This window comes from Halictus rubicundus, chromosome 3 (assembly GCF_050948215.1).
Source record: "Halictus rubicundus isolate RS-2024b chromosome 3, iyHalRubi1_principal, whole genome shotgun sequence".
In the NCBI taxonomy this organism is placed as follows: Eukaryota; Metazoa; Arthropoda; class Insecta; order Hymenoptera; family Halictidae; genus Halictus; species Halictus rubicundus.
In genome coordinates this window covers 8,842,363-8,867,928 of record NC_135151.1, presented here as the reverse complement: position 1 = coordinate 8,867,928, position 25,566 = coordinate 8,842,363, and the positions used below count along the sequence as shown (strand labels likewise).

General features: G+C 38.7%; 1 protein-coding gene across 1 annotated transcript in view; it reads right to left on the bottom strand.

Annotated features, from left to right (window-relative positions):
• Nachralpha6 (nicotinic acetylcholine receptor alpha6) overlaps nt 1-25,566 on the bottom strand; it is a 471,989-nt gene that overhangs the window by 109,569 nt on the left and 336,854 nt on the right. The window lies entirely within an intron of this gene.

Genomic DNA, 25,566 nt, shown 5'->3' with positions numbered 1-25,566 from the left:
CGAAGTTTACGCGGAACTTTGTCTAATCGTCTATTAGTTAATCAAAAAGTTCGAACTAAGCGTGCTTAATGGAGCGTGCACTGTTAGGTGTCGTTTGACACGGCATGCATTTACGGTTTTGGGTTGAAATATGCACGGGCCTGCGGCCGAAATGCTGTTTTGAATAATTGTTTGAAGTCGACGGTACCGACTGGTTTGTATTTTCCTATGCGAAACGGTTGTGCGAGTTTAAGCTCGAACCGCTATGGCAGTCGCTTTGCGAAATGTTCATTTCGAATTAGCATTAATTTTATTCGAACGAAAATACTCCCTGCTCAGAACCGAACAATAGAAATGTCAATAGATGGAAAATTTATTGTGGACTATTTTATGGTGGTCTCTCCACTGATGAGCCGCTAATCAATTTCGTGTTTTTATTGCGAACGAGACGAGGCTTGAGAGATGCTTAAAGGATGAAGTGAGTGTGAACGATATATTCGTTAGAAAGAACAACACGCGATCGTTCTTCTTAATCTCTTAATTAAGACGGCTATAATTATACTCGTTCCTCGATTTACGTGGCACTTTTTAAACGCGGTTTGCTTTTTACGAGGTAGATAATACTTTTTTCTACACGGTTTCATCTCCTGTGGTCAGAAATTATATAATGCTTGCTAAAGTGTTTTCTGAAATTATTGTAGGATATGTAATAATATATGTACTTGTGTCAGTGTCAAATATTTTGCTCCTATTTGAGGGGGAGAGGTCGACTGTTTTAGAATAGATATTTAACATCTTTTTAAAGTACTTCAAAATAAATATTTCAGTAAGAGGTTCTTTTTTTTCGTGTATTTTACTTCGAACAGACAGAATTCACGTAACCAATCTATTAATTGATTTTTTAAGTATATGTTTTACCGTTTTATTTTTAGGAACCTTGGTTTATGTAAAAGAATGACGGGGGCTATTAACATACAGCTGAAAGTGAATTTAAAAAAATTTTGAAAAATAGTCGATGGAAGGGAAAAGATCTGATACACCTCCATGACAACATCAGATCCTATGTCTTTTAAATGACTCTGCGGAAATTGAATGAACTGAGTCTTTAGGGGAGTCTTTACCTCGCTCGGCTTATTCGTCAGAGCTCTTTCCAACTAACTGCTACCTTTTGAAGCGCCTAGACAAGTTTTTGCGGGAGAAGATTTTTAATAACCCAGAAAACGCCTTTTCCTGGGGCTAAAAGCGTTTTCGAAGCTTTCATTTACCCCAGGTCTTAAGATTTCAATGTATTTATAAATAAACCGGCTTTTATTGTCGAAAATCTGTGAATGTTGCTAAAATACGCTCTAGACCAATGTATAAAGTTCAAATTAAATGGGATAAGAGGGCCAATTGTTTCGTGGACAATAGATTTTTCTAAGATGGTTGCTAGAAAAATAAAGAGACCCTCCCTCGTTTCCTTTAAAGAGAATTATACAGGGTGTCTCACTTAACTCGAGCATCTAAAATATCTCGCTTGTTTTTTATGAAAAAAAAACCATGTAATTCTAAAACTTGATAACAAACTCAAGGTCATGATATTACAGGTTGTTGGAGGTTGTTGCATATAGCGATAATAAGAATATATCATTCCATTTAAAGAAGCTTCGATGACCTTGAGATCTCAAAAAATATAACCTTGAACTAATTTGTTTGCCTATCATAATATTTGCCACTCTGACTTAACTAATGTTTTCCTCTGAAATTTTTTCTATCATAAAAAACAAGCGCGATATTTTAGATGCTCGAGTTAGGTGAGACACCCTGTATATTAATTCTTTTCTATTTAGATAGTTCCTATCCAGCTGAATTATTTTTGCTTTGGTCAATTCTTGTTATTTGGAATGGCTAAAAGAAGATAAAGGGAAGTTCCCAAGGGAAATTTCACGAATGCATCGAAAGATAACTGGAACGAACGAGTTCTTGCATTAAGAACTATTTTATCAAATATTAAAACGGTATGGTTGGTCTCCGAAACATTCACGTCTACATATATTTCAAACGTTTCTCTATGAAAAAACACTGATGGAAGTTTTATCTTAAGTGTTAAAGTAGAATCGTAGCAGAAAGTAGAAATTGATTCGTCCACGAAACAATATCATAAGAAGAATAAATAAATGTTTGTAACATTTAGTAGAATAAATCACATCGTTTTATTTAGGAAAGTAGCCATCTTGGAAAAATGTCTTGTACAGTAAATAATCAATCTCCATGTCCCATTTAACCTTGGAACGACACCCTGGGGATGCCGGCGACACCATGAAATTTTAATCTTGCTTACGGACGAGGACTTATTTACCATGAATTTTTAAGTAACTTAAAATATTTAATTTTCCTTCGTTCGTCAGAAGTCTCATGCTCTTGGTTAACAGTAGAACCTCGTTTATACGAATCAATTAATGCTAAACTAAATAAGAGGGGTGTAGTTCGTGAGCCCCTATTATCCGAACTCGTCGGTTATCCGAACATTCTTGTACCCTGACGTGTTCGCGAAAACGAGGTTACACGGTTATAATTTCTCATAAATTTTTACCATTAAATTTAAACATTTGTTATTAGGTTGCTGCATACGATATGTCCGATTTTTTAATAGTAACAAGCAGTTTTCTGAATAAAACTTTCTGATTAAAGTAAGCATTACTGTAATCAACATATTCTGTCAGGGAATTACAAGTTTGTTTATTATCGCCGAAAATGAATTTCTCAGTCGTTTATTAATGTATTTCTCATATTTTTGAAGATAAAGTACAAAACCATAGTCGCAACCACTGCGTTCTACGTACAGTTTCATTAAATTTCTAAAATCCATACAGAAGACTTCTTTCTGCATGTTTCACCGTCTAAAAATATGAAACAAAATGCGCATTATAGGCTGATCGAATACTTTCGCACAATCCTAACAATAGGTACGCGGCAAGCAACCGGCAAAATCGAATCGCGTTTTCGAACCGAGACTTCCTCGGCAGCCTCCCGGAACGAAGGAAATTCGTTTCGAGCTCGTGCTGAACGAACGGGGCGTAAAACCGATCGCGTCACGAGACATTAAGTCGAAATATTCGAAGCATCGTTCCGTCAGTGTCTGTCTTCGTTTCCTCGGTCTCTATTACTCGGGATCGAACACAGGCGGGCTGCTAGCAATCGTCTGTCAGCTAGAATCCGAATCAACGGCGCGTACGCCGCAGGAACGTGTTCGTTGTTGCGAAGGAACACGGGAGAACAGCCGGCAGAACGGATGGAAATCTCTAAACGTCGAAGATCAATTGACAGTATGAAAACGAGCGCAACGGAAGCTGGTCACGTTCGCGGGATTGATCGCCCTCCGGCAGATTGGCCCGAGAGTAGTTTTCCATGCGAAATGTCGCGTTTCTGCATTACCGAGACATCTATGCGGCCATTAAAATCGATTCGGCGGCCGTTATTTGCGGTCCCCGAACGACTGTTGCCGCTGCGAATCGCTGCCCGAACTGTCCATCGGTGCTACCGATTGATCACGGAGTTAGGGTAACGCTGTGCACACACTCGAATTACACGGGAAATATGAAAATGGACCAGCATCCTGCCGAGGATCGGTTCTTACGATCGGAACGACGCGAGTGTGCACAAGCTCGACGATGGCGGCTGTTGTTTTCACTTAAGGGCCCGGTCTTCGTAGATTCGCGATAAGGTAGAGTGACTACATTACCGGCAAAAAATGGTTTTACGTGCCTCAAGTTTTCGTCCTTATATAAGAATATTTTGTCGCTAGTGAAGGGCTCATGCGAAAGAGGAAGGTTCAATCTAGTAAGCGCTGGTCAGGAGCTGCCGAGATTATGCAGATATCTGGTAATATAACCGTTAGAAGTAGGCCAAAAATTGACGATGTGCATTCCGTAGAATTCACAAAGATGAGTTTTCTGGATGAAGTCGAGACCAACGCGCACTAGAAAATATCTCCAGCTACAAATTGAGCAATATATTGTCTTCATTCTCTGCGAAATAAAGCCAAAAACTTGATGCACGTTTCTGGCGTCAGAATTCATAATATCGATAATACAGAGCACAAAATGTGACAAGTTTGGTCACAGACTTAAAACCCGTCGGATCAAGACCAAGACGGATCTTAAGTCTGAGTCTGAAGGCTGTGAATGGAAATTATTAATTGAAAAGTCACGTGACTATCCCGGGCCCTTAAAGGCGAATGTATTTACGATAATCGGACGGCCTGAGAATCTCTGTGGTGTAGACAAGTCACATACAGGATGTCAATTGTTCAAGACGCATTGTTTAAGGTTATATGTTTTGAGATTTCAAGGTCATCGAAGTTTTTTTCAATTGAATGATATATTTTTATTGTCACTATATGATAGCCAAGTTCAGGGCAACCAAATCCAACGATCTGTAATATTATGACCTTCACACGACCTTGACTATGAAAAATTCATAAAAGTAGGGTACTTGATGTTGGAGAATGATAGGAGATCAAGAAGTACCTTTCCGACTCTATGTGTAGCCAAACATGTTGACAACGCATTTGATAAACTATTGTACTTAGCAAATCCACATTAAAATTCAGATTCTACTTAGTTTCGCGAAGTTCCCACCGACTTCTCTTCAAACAAGGGAGGAGATGTCGGTTCGACTCAGCAAAAAATCGTTCGAGTGCAAAGGGTTAATCCCCCAAGTGAGGATGCTCGCGTTGCTAAGGCTCGCCGTTCGGCAACGAAGTGTGGCGTTTCAAGAACGAAACTCTAAACTTCGAGAATTCACCGGGAATCCCGCAGATCCCCGGGAGTTTCGGAATTGCTCGATCTCTTGAAAGTACTCTCCATGGGTTTGTTACAATCTAAATATAATCCTCTTGGAGCACCCAACTCGAACCGGTGCACAGCGTGGCAGGTGTAAGCGAGGACCCTCGGAAAAGGGTACTCGGGGACTTGTAAAGGTATTCCGATTGGGATTTGCTCAGTGACATTGAAGGACGACAACGCGTCGCCAAGGTATCGATATACTGGCCTTGAAGTCTCGTTTCACCTTATTCCCTCGATATTTTTCCAGGCGTGAGAAGATTGCGCCGCGCGCCGGTTCAAACAGTGAATTATGAAACTCGATTATCGAGACTTTTGTTACTGCATCGAATATCGTTCTCCATAATTCATCGAAAAGCGCTGTTTTGCTTGACTCTTCGTGTTTCTTTTATGAAAGTGGAGGATATATCTCCTTTATGATCCTTACAATATTTTTCTTAAAACTGTTATTCGAAAGGAACTTTGGTTTAATAGTTTTGTTGAAAATTGAAATTAGCTTATGATGCAATTATCGATTAAAATTTGTAGTTAGAATGAAAACTATGATTAAACTTTATCTTAGGAAACCAGAAATTTTTACCTTTTTTTATGTAATCCTGTAGATTTTGGCGCGAAAATGCCGAAAATATAAGTTTTAATGCTAGGAATTTACTGTTTCAAATGTTGTGCGTGTATAAAGTTGATCGATTTTAAGCATTTTTAACAGGTAAGGGCGCCGCCATGTCAGGTATGTGCTCAGCGTCGTGCGTCGCCTAACGAGCTGAGCCGCTAGGTGGCAGCACAAGCACACGGTGATGTCTGACGATATCCGAGTACACATTAATATGGCGGCGCCCTTGCCTGTCAAAAACGCCGAAAATCGCTCAACTTTACATACGCATAACTTTTGAACTACGATCTCCTAGGATTAAAGCATGGATTTTCGGAATGTTCTCGCTAAAATCTACTAGATTACGTAAAAAAAAGTTAAAAATTTCTGGTTTGCTGAAGTAAAGTTTCGCCAAATCTATAACTAGAAATTATTTCTTCCTACGTGGTATGTAGGGTATAATACAGTGGATCCAAGAAATATTCGAACATTAAATACCCGATTCTCGAAAAATTGTCTATATTTGAATTGTGATGATTTTCTAAGCAAATTTCTTTCTTCGTATAGGAATAAAAAACATCATTGTAACAAATTATAAATGTTTGCGTACAGAGAGAACTCCTTGTACACAAATTTTAGACCGCCCGATATGCGGAACCCTCCCCGTGACAGACTACCTTCCTCTACAGTTTCTCTTTGTTATCGAATTCGCGGAAGTTTAGCGAACAGGAAAGCTTCACGAGTTCACCAAGAAGACGAGCGAAAAATAACTCAATCCGCGGATCTCGATCGACGGGAACGAGGGGATGTATCGCAAAAAAAAAAAAAACGGCACGGTTGCAAACGGCGAAGAACCGAAGTCGTCAAAATCGAACAAGTTTTCCGGGCAATACGTCGTCGAGGGGCGCTGTCCTCCGAGAAACAAGCGAACAACTTCCGCGCGAATAGTAGTTCGAAAGGGAAACATTTTCCCGGGCATTTTCCGCGAAATACGATTCTGTAATACCTTCTCCCGCAGGGAGATTTCCACGTTCCAGTCCTCGAAGTAAATTTCTTTCGGCCGCGACACACTAATGCCCGCCGCGCGCAATTTAATCGTTTCAATTTCGCACGGCCACTCCCGGCGATCTGTTAGGGACGCGATTTCCTGATTACGTTTAAACTGGATCGAGGGCGTCAGCGAAAATCTAATTGCGTGTAATTTTAAGGCCGAAGCGCGGCTTTCGGATTGAATTACCGTCGAGCACCGCGAATGCCTTAATATCCGGACGCCTTCTCTGTCCGGATGTTCTGCTATCCGAAGAGTTCCAGGCAAACAGCGTCATCGTGACATTTTAATTCTTTCATCCTCCGGGAATATAATTGCACGACAGATCCATTCGTGTCTTGTATTTTATTTTTAATCTCGAATTTTAAGAGGGTCGCCTGGTCTAGAACCTTGGAGAATCAATTTTTTTGCATTTTCGTAAAGCACGTGTTTGCGAAAGGATTTGTTTAAATTGACAAGAATGACGAAGTTATGGATGCTTTAAGAACGCAGCTCTCACTTTATACAGGGTGCCCCAAAAATGTTGTACTTCCTTGAAAGGAATGATTGCCAAGGTCATTTGACGTCATTTTTTCCTCAGCGAAAATGGTCTCCGCGGCTTTGTTAAAGAGTTATCAAAAAGAAACACGGACCAATCAGAGCGCGGCTACTGCGGACGGATTCCTGCTCGGCCAATGCCAATGCTACGCTCAGGGGAAGCCGCTGTAGCCGCGCTCTGATTGGTCCGTGTTTTTCGTAAATAACTCTTTAACAAAGCCGCGGAGAATATTTCCGCAAACGAAGAAATTACTTCGAATAAGCTCAGCAATCACCCCTTTCAAGGAAATACAACATGTTTGGGACACGAAACTGCAATTTTTAATAAGAGACTGTGCATTTATAAATGGGATAGATTATCTACATATTAAATGGATAATTTACAATTAAAAGAGCAATAGTACACAAATTATGCATCTTTATGGATTAATACTAATTCCAAATCCTAGAAAATATGTACATAAATAGAAACGAATAGCATGTTTTCTTGCCTTTTATAAATATTTCTCCTGTATTATGAAACAACGAGTTAAGCAGTTATGACAGCACGAATTTGCACAAAGGTTTGCAGTTTAATTATAACCTTCCAATGCGAAATTCTATGCAGTTATGTAAATTCGCAAATTCATAATTTAAAATCCGGAAAGATATGGAGAATTCATAAATATTTAAGTAAACTGTCGGTCCCTATAATTTCTACTAAAATGAAGGGAGGGATCGGAAAAGTTATTACGGCATCATCCGAAAATTCTTTTATCTGAACTTTTTATCTCCCTATTAATTTGGATAAGGGAGGTTCTACTCTACTTTTTACCACGCATTCGTTGCTACAGCTGACACGGGGAATTTTAGAATTACATTTCACCAGCCAAAAAAGAACTAGAAAAAGTTTTGCGAGGGAAACGTGGTATAATGTATTGTACAAGAAATTTTTTGCGCTTCTGGTGATATTTCGCTACAAACGCATAAAACCGTGATGCTTCGATAAAAGTTCTGATTGGTGAACGTTGGACGGGAAAGTTAAATTAGTTCGTTTAAATTACAGGAATGATTGTTCGAAGCGCGCTTATGCTATTTACGTTTGAAAATACTTTAATGCGAAAGCTTCGTTACGTGAAAAATTTACAGAGAAGGTAAATTATTTCAATTACAAAATAGAAAGAGACAATATATTAATCATAATGAAATATTGCCTTTCGGTTTGGACATAAAAATCGAATGTAAATTAGTGTTCTTTTTAGTATTAGAATCTGATAAATATTTCAATTAGCTCAGTGTAACAAAAATTTGGAATTTAAAATCAAAGTATAAACTGAATATGCGACAATTTCAGTGTAATTATTAATTCGATTAAAAATTAGTTTACTTTTCACAATTGTTGATTAAACATTACATTCCTTTCTAGAATTATCGATTACGTTTCCAGTAGCTTACGCAAATTACAAACGCAGGTTAGTCGTAATTAATGAAATTATAGACATGTAGCTTGTAGTCGAATTAACTATTTAATCGTTTAATCGGTATCCGTAACGTGTAATCAGATTAAGCTTTGCCCAATTCTCTTTGCAACGAAAACACGTAAGCGGTTTACAAGATATTAATAGAGATTGCAAACTCATCGGTAACTGCGTATTAATTTCTGTCAGCGAACGCAATAATCGTGCTAATTGTAAGAATAATTCAATGCATCTAGAACAAAAATCATTTTGTACTTGTAGTCAAACGAAAAAAGTAGTCTTTTATCAAATTTATAAATCAAGTAGGAGGTACATAGATCATAGATCCACGTAGATAAAGATCTTATTCTTAAACAATTTTCTGTGGTGAGTTTTAGGAGATCAAAACACAATAAGTGCATAAAATTCACAGGCTAATTATTATGTACGGGTATAATGAATAAAATACCTTAAACAACAGCATGTATTCTCCTGTGTCTAATATATGGTAGAGAAAAAATAAAAAGAATACAAACACGGAGAAGAAGGTATAAATGAAAGGAGTGCGTCTATCCCCAATCAGGAGTGCATCTAACCCCAGGGCCTAGAGAGAGATGCACTTTTTCGAACTTTTTGAAACAGCATATTCATATATTAAAATCAAAGTTTTACTCATTTAAGTTTATATAGTATTGAAGAGATTCAAATAAATAATTAAACTACGCCTGCCTATACTTTCAATTATTTTCAATAAAATTTTTATAAACAGAGAACAAAATAATGCACCGTCTGGCCCTTTAACCGATCAACCCTTTGCACTTGAATCGTCAAAAATGACCATTGTTTGTACTCGCTAAATTCCCAGATATATGCTACGAGTGAGTGCACTAAATTTTAAGTGCACAAATGAAATCGATCACGAACGATGAAAATATGTCACTTCGGATGAAACGTAAGGTTAAACATGATTGATTTCCGTGACAGGATAGCTCCACGTTCTGCCAAATCGAACGCTCTTTTCCCGGCCCAGTTTTTTCTTATTTTGTTCCAAGCTGCGACGGATATATCGCTGTTGGTGCATGATTGTTTATACGGTCGCCCATATCTCGCAAAGTTTTTACACCGTTCAATTTCAGCACACCGACCCGAATCTCCAGATTCAATATCGTGGGTCCCGAACCGTGATGGAAATTGAAATTTGCAACGCGCAACGTTTTCTGCACAGGCGAGCGAGTGCTCGGGCGCTTGTATACGGTTTGCACACTGTGCCTTGCGGATTTGAGTCGAATAAGCGAAAAAGATCGAGGGGGCACGACTTGAGAACCGTGCCACGTTTTCGTGTTGGATTATGGGTAATCCACAGGGGCCGAGTAAATATTCGAATAAACGACAAAGAGAGGGGGAGAGGGAGAGAGACTGTAATTGGAGAAGTTCGAACGCGCCATAAAACGCGTTCCAGAAAATGTAAAAGTCGCGACCAGGCCAGGCACTTAATCTATTTAAGTTCGATAGGTAGCAGCTGTTAATTGTTCGAGTTTAAACGTTCACGGCGGCGGCGCTCGCTTACTTATTAAACTTTCACCGGTGGGGGGGGGGGGGGGGGGAACTTTCAAGTACAAGCCAAGTAAAAGTCTAATTAGTCATGGAAAATTTCAAACGTGCCACGGGTACAGAGCAGGAGAGCGCAGAGCGCGGGAAACGTGCAACTAGTTCCGCAGAAAAGGAGAAAAAAAAAGACGATTCGAGTATCGCCGGGTCGCTTCGAGATTTTTCGCGGGGATCGAAACGTCGCTTTCGCAATTCCAAGCGAGATTCCGCTGTAAGATACACTGCGGTATTTGGTTTTTCTGCTGTGCAGACAATGTGGTATGCATTCGTCAAGTGAATGGAAGGAAACATAAAACGGTAAAAGACTCGAAAAATCCAAGAATTGTTTTCAACACGTAAAAATCATTAATCCTCCGCGAACCAAGCGGGGTTACATTAACCCCAGCGGTTTTCAAAATTGCTATTTTGAAATATACTAACGAGAAGATGTTCGTGTCCTTCAAAAATAAATCGTTCTCTGGAAAGACAATTTTGAAGCGCGTTTGTATTCAAATGATATACTTCTAAATGGATAATGGCCGGGGTAAAATTACCCTACATGGTTCAGGGTACAACTTTTATTCGCCTGGTTTGCGGAGGGTTAAGGGGTGAAATAATTAATGGACAGCGGATTTTATGACGAAAATGAGTAGGTCTAATTTAAACCAGTAAGAACATTAGAAGAGTTTAAAAATACTGTTACATTATTTTCAACCTGTTAAACATATTAAGAAAGGAAATAAATTTCTATTTCACTCCAGTTGGTTCCAATTCAGGTAGAAAGTTTTTTATTTTGCATAAAGATCCGCTGTTTATTCATTAAATTCTTGCATGCCCACAATCTATGCAGAATATTTTTATTCTGCACAAAGATCCTCTACTAACGATGGTAATTATTAGATTCAAAAATGTGAGAATTCTTTTCAAAATTTTCTCCATAATTTCAAGCAAATTGACTATCCAGAAAAACGGTTAAGTAGAATAGCCCGTGATGCAAACTGAGGGTCAGCCATGTCTATCTGAATTTCCACTGGATCTTATCTAGATAAGAACGATTGTGGTGGTGTACAGTAAAAAAAAAAACGCTTAACTGAGACTCGTACGTAAATATCGTGTAAAGTAATTATGCGAAGTAATCTGAATACAGATTTGAAATTGCTTTGAATAGAAACAGAAAAATTCGTGATCGTTCGGATTAGCAGAAACGACGCGACGTCGACGGGAGCCTGCATTATGCATTCGATATTGATAATGCAGATAAGTATGAACGGAGTCCTTTATCGGTGGCTGTGGATAGGCGCGCGCATACCTTTTACACCCCCGTACTGCAACAATGATGGCCTGTCTTCCGAGTCGGGCGGTTATGCGCTCTGTCGCGCGCGCGGCTCTGCATAAATTTGCATGCGATGTCGATCAGGGCCGTGTACGGGCCGCTTTAAAAAAATATCAGCACAAAGCGGGCCGGTTCGTCGACCGTGTATCAGCTTTTTCGTTCGACGATATTTCCTTGCCGGAGTTATGCATTATTCTATCGCGTATCGAGCGAGTCCACCGTGGAAACTGGGTTATCCCGCTCTCTTTCTCTCTCTCTCTTGCTTTCTCTCTCCCCCTCCCCCTCGTCGTCGAATTAATAAATGGATCGCCATAAGAAGCAAATGGAACAGATAAATGGCGCGGCGGAATGATTATGAATTTTTTCGCGTGCACACGCCTTGATCCATCCCGGCTGATTGCACGGCATGACGCGATATTGATAAAACCGCCCGATACCGGGCTCTCAGATTCGAATTCCGACGGATTCCTGGGTTCCCGCCGGTGCATCGAAGCAAGCATAACTTGGAGCTTCTTTCGATCTTCGGTTTCGATAAATTCAATTAGTATTGTTTTAATTTTCTTGAAATTCTCGTGGAATTCCTCAAGAAATTCTTGTTCCACTAGGAGCAGTTTTTTAACACTGCTCGGGGCGACCAATAAATTCAATTTCCGCCATAATACAACGAAGAAACTTGTAATTCGTTGATATGTTGATTACAATGGCACTCACCTTGAAAAAATGTGTTTGTTTTATGTCACCGTTAAAAATCGGACATTTCATATGCACCAGGCTAATAGATGAATAAACGACTGTTTCATACTAATTTTTGTATCGCACTTTTCCCTAGAAAGCGCGTTCCAATGCGTCGCTTGCTAATTTCGAGAAGCACTTTTGCAGGACAATCGAGGCGAAATAAAAATGGTACGCCGTTGTCAAATAATTTGGGACCGGAACCGACCTTGTTGCACATCCCGGTGATATTCCTTTGGAATTATCTTCCTGGAACGTGTCCGAGAGGAATGCGTTTCCAGTATGGCCTTGCACGCTGGTGCGAGCAATTTTCGTTAAACGAACGCGAGAACAAAAGAGATAAATATCCTAGAGGGGCTCGATTCCACTTAGGAAGTATTTTTCGACGCGTTTCCCGATCGCCAGCATTTCGTTTTCCAATAGCGGAAGGCAGAGGTCGGCTTTATGCAGGATAACATTAATTACACAGGACAGGCGCCATAACGAGAGCCTGAGAAGTCATCGGTCGGTTCTCTCTCTCTCTCTCTTTGCGCGTTCCTCTCGTTTTCCATTGTCTGATCGATGACTTTGTTTACCGTTCCCGTTGCGACGGCTGCGGTTATCGAAAGAGTCTTGATTTATGGCCATTTCCATTCCGCCACTACGAAAAAAACGCCGGGAGCCGGCTATGAATTGCTGTCTGTGGCCCAATTGAATATCGAATTGCCGAAATAATGGCGTTTCATTGTCTCGTCGTAGTAACTCAACAAAGTAGCCGAACGCCAGTTACATTAGCAATCGTGCAACTAAAATCTTAACACGTTGATTGCGGTCACATATGGGTGAAACTAATCTTTGACCAGATCGAAAAGTTCATTTTCGTTATAATTAGACTGCGGATTTTTTATGCAAAATACAAATTCTATGCCTCAATTGCAATAAACTTCAACAAAATCAAAATTGATCTCATCTTGTAATAGGTTTTATAGATTGAAAATGAAATAATTAATAGTCCTGAATACTTCTAATGTATTCACTGTTTTGTTTCTTCTACTCATTTTTTGTCATGAATGCATAACATCCGCAGTCTTCTTATTATGTAGTCAAACGAACCGAATTTTATTAGAATTTTGAGAATGCATCAGAATTGAAATAGTACTCGATATAGTGAACTTTAACATTCCTGTTTCGGCCCGATTAATTAAATTGCTCTTTTGTAGGAATTTTTGGAATTGGCATTTGGCACTTAATATGTTAATAGAATCACTTTTTCACAGAGGAATTCGTATGGCTCGTGAAGAATGTTAATGATGTACAAAAATATTGACACGACCATTGAGATTCGTGATTTAATTTTTGTAAATTTGTTGTTCTTTCAGGAACACCCAAAATGTATTAAAATCTTGAAAATAATTTGAACTTTAAGGAACCAAGCAAAAAGACTTTAATTTAAAACAAAATCACAATTAATTAATTGTGAAAGCCACGAATTAATTTGAGCACCTAATATTACGGAATTAATGCCTGTGCTTTTGAATCGTCGTTTGCCCCGTTGCACTTTCAATGCTATTTTACTTACTGAAAATGGATATTTCAGATAAATTAGTAAACGAAAGCGCAAAGAGCCGTAATAATGTCGAGGAGACTAAAAGGAAAAACAGAAGCCGAGAGAGAAACGAGAGAAATTATATTTTTATGTAATCCGAATAAATTATACGGTGAAATAGCAGAAATTGTAAAGAGACGCCGTTTTACTGTCCAGAGTGTTATAAAGCGATTTTAGAATCAATCAAATATATGAAATCAGGTAGAGCAAGAAGCAGAAGATTTAAAATGAAGAGTGAAATTTCTAAAAAATAATGTCGACAATTTTTTCGATTTAACTTATGATACATATAATGAACTAAACTGTACGAAAATTAATATATCGAAAAATTGGCACTTTAATTCAGTCTGAGCATTTTTATCTTGATAAATTAATAACGAAGCCGTGCCAGTATTTTCGTTCAACACCGTCTAGTTTCTTTTTTCTACTAAAGTAAAAATTCGGGATGAATATACAGCTCCAGGCAGTCTAAAACATTCATCTCAATTAACGAAGAGTCGTTTTACACTGCGTTTTGCGTTAAAGTCTACAGAACGTAGTTTTCACGTAGATTTTTACTCAGAAATTTCTTCAGAAATATAAATGAGTTAATTGACAGTTGTTTCAAAGTTGTGTACAAGTTTTATTTTAAAAGATATTTGTTTCGTGTTTTTGTATAATTAGCATATATAAATATTTAAAACAAACGGTTCCACCTGTTCCCAAAGTATAAGTTTCAAAAATATTTCCTATGAATTCTTTGCCTATTCTATAAAATTCTATTTGAATGCCATCTCTGGTAGATCGTCAACAGGATAATGCAACGTATGCATTATCGACAACAACAAAACTTTCCAAACTCGATGAACGTCAATGCATTGCGCTTACAATACATACAAATGATTGGCACAGTCTAGAGGTCGATGGAAAAATGATACACGATAGTATCACCACAGAAATCCGAAAACTTCACTGTTCTGGTTTCGCAATTTTATCTGTAACGATGCTCTCGTATCGTCGAATCATAAACAGAAGAAAGTTTGCGCTTTAGAATTTTCAAACAATGGTACGTATCAAAAAATCATAGTATCACCACGATCCCAAAACTTTACTGTCCTGGCTGCCGAATATTCTCTCTTCTGAATAAAACTGCAACGATGCTCTCGTACCGTCGAGCCGTAAACAGAACAAACCTTGCATTTCAAGATATTTAAACCATGAAACCGTGGTATCAAAAAACCATATTATCATCGCAGGAATCCCAAAACTTTACTGTTCCGAATTCCCGATACTCTTTCTACTGAATAAAACTGCAACGATGCTCTCGTATCATCGAATCGTAAACAGAAGAAACTACATTTCAAGATATCCAAACATTCGAAACGTACGAAAAATCATCACAGAAATTCCAAGACTGGCTTCCCAATACTCTCTTCCCTGAACAACCTTGCAACGATCTATTACCAAATCGTATACAGAAGAAAGCTCCAAGATTTTCCATCGCTGGAAACATACTACCACAATACTGAGCACGTTTCTTCTTAAACAGAACGCTACGCTAAAACAGCATACTTTCCCCACGGAACGCCACTCGCTGCCAGACATATGATCTTGAGTGGCCTCCGAAAGCACGAAATACAGTTCCGAGCACGACACGATCGCCTCCGACGAAACGATTAACCCACACTATTACGGAGAAAGCGGGCATAGCACCTCAATGGCTTCATCCAAACGCAAAATCGTTAACGACGGCAAGTGGGCGCCATGTGAAAGGCTGTGATATTTCCTATTGGCCATCCAATTGCCAGCAGGACACCTGGCAATCTTCAAAAACGAGACAACAGCGTCACGATCAGGCAACACGAACGAGTACAGTAGAACCTCGCTTGTTGCAACCTGGTTTATTGCACGGAGTCCCCGTTCGTTGCATACCAGCGATTCCCACCACGAGTTGTTAGAAGTTCTGGCATTCGTGGTGAGAATTGTGGTCAACGTTATCGAGAGAATTGAAGGAAAAATAGTGGGGGAAATGCTACAGTCAGAGCCTGAGTGACGTCACGAAGCTACAGTGTAGTCTAATCCAGACAGCGACGTCGCGATTCGTGCTGAAGGATACTGTCACGATTCTACCGTACGGACCGTGACGTCACTAATTACCATTTCTCTTTGTACGTGTACAATGTTTGCGGCAACGCTGATTGTGGTGGTTACATAATAGAGAGTGTAAAAACGGATCGCGCGATTGGTTATCTCTTTCGTTGCGCAACCTCGGTTTTTCACTGCATTTTTGGTCGCGTTTCGTGCAACGAGCGAGGTTTTACTGTACACAGAACGAGCCGAAAGAAGAACCCAATAAATCCGCGGTTGCTGATTGGCCGCGGAATTCGATTCTTGTTAACAAAACCCCGGGAAAATCGAGGCGCGACACAGACCGATAGGAATAACACTCTGTCGGCGATCGGAGCTCCTAAAAAACCGGAGGTTCTCAATGATCGCTCGTTAGGAACTAATTTCACGCGGCGGCCGTCGCTAATTGCCTGGAAAAGAAAGTTCGCCGTTTTCCGGGGCCCGTGTCGGCGTATCGTAGCTCTTGCTCGGCTGGGAGCAATTATCGCGAGTGTAGCCGCATCGTGGTTACCGGTTCCTATGGCAGTTGATGCGAAAAAAACAAGCGAGACAGAATTAAGTAAACCTGGTGCTACAAAAATTTCGCGCTGACTTCGACGTTTATGTTTACCAACAGAGGACTCAAAGTGTGACTGAAATCGATCCATAACAAGGACATTGTAGTGTACGTGAAGTTCCAGGTATACAACTGATAATGCTTCACTAGATACATTAATGTTTCTTCGTAAATCGTAGTGTCTTTATAGAAAAGTCATCCACTGTAAGTAAATATGAGTGTTCGTATAGAAATTTCGCACTGACCTCGACCTTTATGTTTACCAACAGAGGACTCAAAGTATGAGCGAAATGGATCCATAACAAGGACATTGTAGTGTACAGGAAGTTCCAGGTATACACTTGATAATGCTGCACGAGATACATTAATGTTTCTTCGTAAATCGTAGTGTCCTTATAGAAATTTCGTCCACTGTCAGTAAACATGAGTGTTCGTGTCGCACTGACCTCGACCTCTATGTTTACCAACAGAGGACTCAAAGTATGACTGAAATCGATCCATAACAAGGACATTGTAGTGTACGTGAAGTTCCAGGTATACAACTGATAATGCTTCACTAGATACATTAATGTTTCTTCGTAAATCGTAGTGTCTTTATAGAAATGTCATCCACTGTAAGTAAACATGAGTGTTCGTATAGAAATTTCGCACTGAGCTCGACCTCTATGTTTACCAACAGAGGACTCAAAGTGTGACTGAAATCGATCCATAACAAGGACATTGCAGTGTACAGGAAGTTCCAGGTATACAACTGGTAATGCTTCACGGGATACATTAATGTTTCTTCGTAAATCGTAGTGTCCTTATAGAAATGTCATCCGCTGTAAGTAAACATGAGTGTTCGTATAGAAATTTCGCACTGAGCTCGACCTCTATGTTTACCAACAGAGGACTCAAAGTATGACCGAAATGGATCCATAACAAGGGCATTGTAGTGTACGTGAAGTTCCAGGTATACAACTGATAATGCTGCACGAGATACATTAATGTTTCTTCGTAAATCGTAGTGTCCTTATAGAAATTTCGTCCACTGCAGAGGAGGAGTCAGACACAATCGGCAAGACGAGGAAGAACAACGACACAGCGGCATCGCCAAGGGGAAGAAAGATTGTGGGTCAGGCGAACGGAGTATCGATCCCAGAGAGACTAAATGCGAATAAATGCTTATCCTTCGCAGGACAACCGCAAGAGAACACATTGGCAGCCGTTTAGCGAGCAGACGCCGCGCGTTCCGAGACGCTACGGCCGTCTTCTTCCTGCGTTTAGCCCACTGCTCGCAGGATTTAATTAAAGTTTCACCGGGTCGAGGCGGCTGTTATTCCGAAACGGAAGCCAGGCTACGGTTAATAGTTCTCTCTCCTTCTCTTGCCGCTGTTATCCACCGTTGCTTGCAAGGGGAACGCACGGGTGTTGCTGTCGCGTTTCGTACGACAGCATATATGGAGGTGGTAGTACTTATGTAGTATAACAAAACTGTAAGGGGTTTCCTCAGAATGGGCCTTCTTTTTTGAGACGTATTGATCGGAAGTTTCTCAGATGTCCAACAATTGTGTTGTTACGATCCGGGTTCGCGTTTCAGTTTCTCCCGAAAATTTTTTCCTTTTTTATATCGCAATATTTCTCATGAAAGTTTATTTATATGTGTCTATTATGAATTGTTACCTCATTCTCTTCGTTCATAAATATTTTTAGAAAGCCTATAGAATCTTCACCGAAAACTTTCTTTGAAACAAGATTCACGTGATATTTCTGTTGGTTGACACAACGTTAAACTCACGACTCGAAAGTTCTGTTTCTTAAGCAATAAATTTACCGAGACAGTACGTAACTCCCTGGTCCTCGGCTTAGCCTAACTGAAAACTTCCAACACCTCTTTCCCCGAAATCGAGAAAAGACCGTGTGTCGTCGAAGTTCTCGCTATCGACCACCGAGCTGTAAATAAATTACACTTTCTACATAATGCAATTTTACATGTTTACAAGGGAATACAATGAAGGTCGTTCAGATCAACAACGAATTTACAGAGAGACGGGACACGGGCCATTCAACGTGAACAGAAAAAGGAATACATATTACTCCGTAGTGCGCACAATTGTATCGCGATCGTGAACGAGATAGCGATATATAAAAATGCATCGAACGCGCGTACTCGAACGGGCACTAATTTCGTATTTAAGGAGAATTCACTGTAACGAGTCCCGGGACTAATATCGTGGAAACAGAATCGAACCGGTTCCGAACTGGTTTCGACGCGGCATGTTCATGAGTTTTTGTTTTAACTGACACGGCCGGGACCGTAGATTCAATATTGATCGAGGGATAATGTTATTTTTTGCATCTTTTTGCTCTACCATTCGAGAATAAACTGACCGGAGCAACATTCGATGATGTTAAAGCGAAAGTGGCGCATATCTGCCCGCGAAATTGAACTTACTGTTTGTACGAGCTTCCCGATAAACTGATAGAATATCCCTTGCTAAACCCCCATGGGGAAACGGTGGACTATGAGTAAACTATGGGACCTTTCAACAAGCAATTAAGACAGCAATATACCTAGAAGTTCAGTGTTACCAGTAATTCTCTAAATGTATTATATGACACAGGGACAACAGGGGCTATTAGAATCAATTAAAGGTTCTCCTCTAAACATACGAACTCTCTCGTCCGAGAATAACAATTAGTACAATACACAAAAAACGGGGACCGTGCATGTCTCAGGGGGTGACCAACTTCAGTAACAGCATTACAGGTGCCTAAGAAACTCGATCACTCAGCAACATTAATTGGAATAATCATCTTCTCGATAACAGTGAATAATTTCATATGTACAGATTATGTACACATTAGTTTTATTGTCTGTTGTCTCGTCAATTGTATCTAGTTCGACTACGTTGTGCACTAGTTGTACTAATTCTGCCATTTAATGTTTCGCTTGATCGTCAAACAAACAAATTTTATGAGCAATAGTGCAGTAACATCAAACATTTGCATAGATTAAAAACGATTTTGAACGGTATAATTGTTACGTTGGTAAGAGACGAACGTTTCGTAGGCACTTGAAGTGTTTAGCACTCGACATGGAATTACATCGTGGAACGAGATAATACTCTAAACATTAATGTAAAACAAGCTAGAGGGGTCTGTTCTTGTACAAGGGTTTAGAAGGGAACGTTAAAGAAAGAAAACCACCGATGCGAATGAAAATAAAGAACCGTCGTACTCTTTCAGTACTCTGCCTGCTTGTTCTCGATCTTCGTTCCAAAAGCTTCTGAGGAAATGCTGCGGGAAGTGAACTTTCAAGCATAATGTCCCGAATTGCATTAAGGTTGGGCAACCTCCGTTAAAAACCAGGGAAACACAGAAAACGTATCGCTCTCCAGATATTTCAGTGAACTTCGCGATTAGGCCACCTTGCATTCGAATAATTACGACAATATAGTTGACTCGTTTAAATATGAATTCGGATCTAATCAAACCTGAAGCTAATTTTCAAATATTGTAATAAATTTGAAGCACAAGTGCAGGATGAACTATTTTATTATCGCATCCTTATACAAATTTTTAACCACCCTCTTTTTCGATTAAGTGGTATTGTGTCGAATGTAACTTCCATTATAATATATATGTTTATTCAGCTTCATAGCCAAGAATTGGACTGCAGCTAAACAAATATATATTATTATTATTATGAAATTCTTATTATAAATTCTTTATAATAGTACACGTTAATTCAAGCGTGAAGTGTAAAGTAGACTTAAAAATTCTACCAAAATATTTGAGTATTACGATAAACTGGCAACTGAGCCAAATAAAATCGATAATAATTGTGAAAATGTGCGACAAAATAAAGAGTATATACCTTGAATTAAATGATCCATCGCAAATTGTGTGTTCTGTCTTTCTGTCGAGTGTGTAATTTAGGTGATAATAAGAGGAAAAGTTCAGTTAATGACGATGAATAAATTTCTTTGTAAATTGATGCCGAGTTATTTATTTGTTTTGGATTCGAATCAATTCGAACATTTGATGTGACTTTTTTACGAAATCGTTTGCGTTCATTTAGTCAAGGTTTCCGAATTGAATGTAATTTCGAGTCTTAATAATAAACACAAGTTATTATCGCCCATTCAAGCATATTGTTATGTTTTGTTGAAATTTTCATTTCTTCGCCTTCAAGGTCATCCCAAGGTCATGGATTACTAGGTCGTTGAATTCGTCTTGACACGGGCTATAATACTGTTAAGTCAAAAATACAAACTGCCATTCAAGAAAATGAAGGTGACCTTGACAATACTGTAAAAAAAAATGTTTTCCGAACTTTTTTTATTGCAATATATAGCCAATCGAAAACTGATCAACTTTTGTTGAAAATATTTTTCGTCAGATTATCGCAAGTATTTGAAAAATCGTGAAAACTGTTACGTGGGACACCGTGTATATATAAAGAAAATTATTTTTTTATTTTTGCTGTGTTGGCCGACGCGTTGTGCGCCGTGTGGTCGTCCACACATAAACGCCAGTTATCATCGAGCTCCACAACAGACTCAACTGTAAGCAAATCGTGTTTCCTGCTTTTTCAGATATAACGATCGGAACAACTTGCCTCGGTCTCCCTTACCCCGGTCATGGAACAGTGTGAAATTTTTCGGTTATGAGCAGGTAGGGGTAACGGTCGAGAAGCATTACCAGAGAACGTTTACACGCGCGGACCTTTCCGTTACACGATATCTGCGAGCGTCCGCGCCGTGAATTTCGCGTTTGGCGCGCCACGGAAAGGATTTGCAGCGAGTAACGAGAAAGTTGTTCGGCGTAAACGCGTTACAACTTTCGAGATAGTGGCGCGCGGTGCCATCGTGCCGGTCCTTAAAACTTGCGCACGCTTTTATATGATAGCGGAATGTCATAACAGTACCGCACCGCGTGCCCACGAGAAACTCTTTCTGTTCGAGAAAACGTTTACGAGCTGCGGGAACCGGTGTTCCCTCGGATATTTGATCATGGTTACCAGTCGCTATTGGAGACGGCGAATTTACTAGCTGTTTCACCGAGCTCGAATAATTTTGGACTTTCCTTTACGACCCGGGAGACGAAAGGACCGATGCGAGGTTTCAAGGTCGGTCGAATTATGATTATACCGCTAGGTTTCTCAATTCGACGCGCGGAAATTTGTGGAACCAGCATTCTGCTTATGCCAAAATTTGATCTTGCAATCCGTACAGCTTTTCGCAATAGTCTGTCCCAGATTTTATTCTAGGATTTTTATTGAACTACTTATGAAGGTTGGAAATCGCGGGGAATTTGTGTTTTGGGCGTGACTTTTGGGTGTGTCGATTAATTATAAAACGATGTAATGTAGTCACGTGAATATTGTTTGTACGTAAATAATGTAATATAGTGTTTCAGAACAGTTAGTGTAATGTCGAACTATTCCAAGTTTCCATGAAAAGATGATCTACAAAGAAATTCTTTCATTTTCCAGTGGCGCGCAAAGCAAGTAGAAACAATAAGCAATAGTCAGACATAAGTATGTTACAAGTATTGAATATCACTTAGAATATTATTTATTCTGTACGTTAAGTATCAATATTAAATAGCAGTTTTACTGATCGAAATAACTCTATCAATAATAAATATTTAACGAAAATTACACGGTGCTTGAAACCGTTCAATAAACTATAGGAACTAAAATAGTCTATGTTAACCAGAATTGTGGCTGTATTAATTACGAATATTAACAGGATAAATAATTCTTTAATCAACTATAAAATCGACGTATATTCTACCACGGTTAAGTGGCACGTTTTCTTATTTTACAATTATTAAAATTACAAATGTGCTTTTATAGAAAAGAATGGAACAAATTTCCTTATTCATTTACTGTAATGAAGAACACGGGAACCCCTAGGCATAATTGTACCTTTTCAATTCAATAATAAAAATATTTGATCCTACAAAGAAACAGGATACACGAAATGAAAGAGCTCGGTAAGTTCACTGTTAACCCTTAACGTACGAAGGGAGGTCACCCAGGAACCCTTATAAATATATTTTTCATACCTATCTGTAACTATTAAAAATGCATTCCTCGTAATTTTCCTATGTGTCTTATTATCAATTTCGCTTAAACTTTACCTCAGAAAACCAGAAATTTTTAACTTTTTTAAATGCAATCCCGTAGATTTTGACGAGAAAATGCCGAAAATCCAAGTTTCAATCTTAGGAGATCACTAGTTCAAAAGTTATTTACAGGTGTTTTTTACAGGTAAGGTTGCCGCCATTTGGTATGCAGTGACCATCGCGAGTTGCTACAATCTACAGGTTTACATAAAAAAAGTAAAAAATTTCTGGTTTCCTGAAGTAAAATTGAGCCTCAATTTCGGTAAACCAAAATAGATTTTAAAAGTGAAACTGATGTTTTGGAAAAGATTTAAAAACCACTCTGGAGGTTTGTAAGATTTCCGTAAAGTATATTAAACATTATAAACATAGTTGACAATAACAAAAAGTAATATTATAGGTGCTAAAGTGAAAATAAAAAACCCTAGGGTTCCCGCTTAGCGAAGAACGTCGATTGCTTTACCTTCGTATGTTTAGGGTTGAACAAACAAAAAAAGTTCTGTAAGTTAGATGTATTATAGATAAGGTTCTAAAATGATACGAGAGTGACGGGGGAATCCTCGAGAGTGACTGGTCAATGACAGGCGTTGGGAAAAATGCTTTCCATGTCTGTCGAACAATATCGACATTCCCGTGTGCATGTGCATACTGATCGATTTTCCCGGCTCATGGGATTTAGTTCTTTCCCGAGAAGATTCCACCATGCGCCGTTTCGTAGATGTTGGGTTCTATTGCACCGTGTAAACTCGATAATGGGAGCTAATTAAAGCAAGGCGTGTGTTGTTAATTAAAGCAAGAATTGCTTGTATTACTGTTGGTTAGTGCTGGCGCATTCCAATTGTCGAGGCTCGCGCAAGAAACTCAGGTGTTCGATTAAACTGCCGACTTAATTTGAAAACAGTGGAAGACGCGTCGCGTGGTGCGACCAAGAGAAAATTCTCGGTTTAAAAGTTGTACTGTTTCAACTGAATCATGTTCCAGCACGATAAAACGTAGAAACATACCCCATGACATCGAGATTACCCGTAACGAACCTGTGCATATTTTAGACAATAATTAGCTCTTTCATTCTCTACAAAAAAGTATTAATTCATTTACCACTTTAAATTATTCTTTAGTAACACTGTGTACGTTGAAATTCCCATTCATCAAGCCATTACTATACACGTCCGATGAATATATTTTTATTTATCTCCTGAATTTTCTATTTTTATCAAAAGCAATGATTAATTATCTGAAATTTATTATGTCTAACCACAAGAACCACATACGAAGCCTACTCAATGAGGAATTTATTTTAAATTGTATTTACGGCATAAAAGGTGCATAATTTACGTTGTATCGTCACGATTAACATTATAAAATAGTAAGAAACTGACTTATTATATTATATTGCTAGATATGTCGATAAACAAACACTAATTTAATTTCGAATATAAAATTCAAAACATCCAACGAAAGTGCATTTATATATTTTTTTTGAACCGATCAAAAAAGTTATAATAATTCGTCACGATTGTGTGAAACGTGTCGATCGCCGTTAGTATATTTTAATGAAACAACTTTCCTCATTATACAATACGTAGGCACGACACGCGCTCTTCTAGTACTAATTGGAAATAAATTTTGTTGTTTACAACGTGCCTGATTAAAAGGAACTTTTTCTTTCTGTCTCTCTCTCTCTCTCTCTTGCTCCCTTCAACTTCGCTTTGATGCTGTTAGGCGAGAATAGTATTTCACATTTAATTCAGCCTCTCGAGCGGCACGTTTCCTGCATTTTCATCCGTCTCGTTTGTTTTTATACTAAATCATCGGGATGATTTATAACTGACAGATTCAACCCCGTCTTTCGGCATAATGCGATTTTCGATCCTGCTGGAGATAGAAAAATATAAATGGCGGACGTCCATGTTGCTTTGCCGTTCGTCCGTTTCAATGAAAATTAAATTCCTTTGTCGACAGAGCTCCAAATGAAATTAAAATTTTCCGCCCGCTACAAAATTACATCGACGACCATAGAGTTTTAATGATCGTGCGAACCGTTCCGAATTTATTAAGTAGTCTTTATAATTTTAAATGAATAAAAAAAGATTCCAACTGAACGCACAAGGTGAAATAAAATGACAAATTTACTTAAACTTGCCTTTGAACTCTATTACTTTTTATGATAAATTGAAATTTTATGGACAAATGGCCGGATTCATTATAAAATTTATAATTAAACTTGCAGAATCTTGGCAATTATATTATATGTCATATATACTAATATTATGCGAGCAATATAACTGTATCTATTAATATTCTTCAATTATGTAATTTTTATTTTCGATTATTTCGGACATTTATGAAATTCTTCAAATAGCACACAGGATAAGTAAAAATCATTATTTTTCAATAGCAAGTAGTGCATAAATTAAACTAAAAAACTTTCATAACAATTCTACGCACATTCGATTTATAGCGATATTTTAATGTAAGTAGTGCTGTAGGTTGGAAATTTTCCACAGTATTTATAGGATCTTCAAACTCGTTTTTCGTACTAATATTTTGGAAACACACTGTACGTAATATAGCAAAAGTCATAATTACCCAGAAAAAGGCATTTAAATCACAGTACAGAACAAAATAAAAATTCATATTTTAATAAATTGTCGTCGTAACACATTTAACAGGTTCTCTACCAACAAAATTCTTTATAAAATTGTAAATGCGTCTGAACTTTACAATTGTCCCCCCCCCCCTTAGGTACCCGTTATACCCCATTCTATTCGTTTCGATGTGCTGAATACGAATACGACTTTCGTTTTTCGCGGAAATTACACGTTCCCGAGATATTCGCAGAAAACTTTCGAGCCAACACATTGAATTCTGCGCCTGTGTACAGACAGAAGCATGAATGACATCGACGGCAGGGTTTCGAAACCAATGCTGGTCTGATTTCGGTTTCCGATGTGGCTACGCCTGTGACTTTACCACAAATGCACACTTATAGGCAACATTCAACGCCCTGATAGGAAAGTCTTTTGCAAAGAAACTTGTAATTTCCGCAGGAAACGGAAGCCATATTCGTATTCAGCAAATTGAAACAAGCAGAATGACGCATAACAGGTGACGAAAGCTTGGTGGAGAAATTCGAAA